Source organism: Aplysia californica, unplaced genomic scaffold (genome assembly GCF_000002075.1).
Source record: "Aplysia californica isolate F4 #8 unplaced genomic scaffold, AplCal3.0 scaffold00292, whole genome shotgun sequence".
Lineage (NCBI taxonomy): Eukaryota > Metazoa > Mollusca > Gastropoda > Aplysiida > Aplysiidae > Aplysia > Aplysia californica.
Window position 1 is genome coordinate 833806 of NW_004797562.1, and position 1129 is coordinate 834934.

General features: G+C 38.4%; 1 protein-coding gene across 2 annotated transcripts in view; it reads right to left on the minus strand.

The window, feature by feature from the left end:
* The window catches only part of LOC101853242 (neuronal acetylcholine receptor subunit alpha-10-like), a 30687-nt gene extending 29824 nt beyond the window's left edge, over window positions 1-863 (minus strand). The window contains exon 1 of one of the 2 annotated variants that reach the window (XM_013084418.2): window positions 540-863. The gene's annotated coding sequence lies outside the window, so the exon portion shown is untranslated. The remainder of the gene's footprint in view (window positions 1-539) is intronic. The other variant, NM_001280814.1, reaches the window with a different exon arrangement.
* Window positions 864-1129: the final 266 nt, after the last annotated feature.

Here is a 1129-nt window from a genome sequence, read left to right on the forward strand (position 1 = left end):
CTGTCATTAGTCATTAAGGCACCTGGTTTCCTCTCAAATACAAATATGCTTTAGGTACTGCACACTAAAAATGTATATTTACAATTCAGTAGGCCTATTTTTTGTAAATGGTCAGTCTAGCCAGCTGCCAGTCTAGCCGTCATTAAGTACGCCTAGCCTCTTCCATTCCGAAATTAGGAAAAAAACAGGTCACACCGGGTGAGAATAGCCAACGGTGGCAAGTCTCACCCAGGGCCAGGGTGAGAAGTCGATCGTATTTTTATTCTCACCCTGGGTGAGGATAGATCTAGCCACTCCCATCAATAAATCTAGATATCTAGATCTAGAATCTAGATCTAGTCTAGTCTAGACTATCAGTGATTCAGTAGTCTATATATAATCTGAGCAGTGGATCAGTGGAGAGTGGAGAGTCAGTGGCAAAAGGCAGCGGGAATCTAAGTCTAAGTCTAAACTCTATGAAACATGATGACATATAGAATCTAGATCTAGAATCTAGGCGCTGAGGGCTATCCAGGGCAAATGATCAATGCAGTACAAACATTTCTTTTTCAAAGCACAGCACAAGCACTTGGACTCCACAGTAGAAGATGAACAGCTTGAGGCCGAGCGCGTTTTCCAACTGAACGGCACCAGAATTCAAGCAGTCAGCGCAGATAAACTGACCCCAATAGTAGTAGCCATTGCATTGTTTACATCCGGCCGACATCTCTAAAAACAAGGAAGTACTAAAAACAAACAACATCTGAGAGTAAAAAAATAATAATCCATAGAAGTTCCTACGATTGGTCTACGAAAGTATTCTATTAGATATGTTTTGGTCTTGCGATTATTATTATTATTCATAAGAGCGAATTTTCTACACCGTTTCCAGATCAAGTATCAATTAAAGTAGAGCGCTCAAATGAAACATAGCAAAATGTATTCAACATAGTCAAATCAAATTCAACATAGAAAGTTCAAACATCAAAATAGAGATGAGAGAGCAATAAATTAATGTAACTAGGAAGTTCAAATTTCAAAATAGCGCTATCAATTGTAACAACACAGAGTTCAAATTCAACATTGTCAGTTCAACGCACATAATAACATTTTAAACACAAAAAGTTGTTTGACATGGTCTTGAGCACTA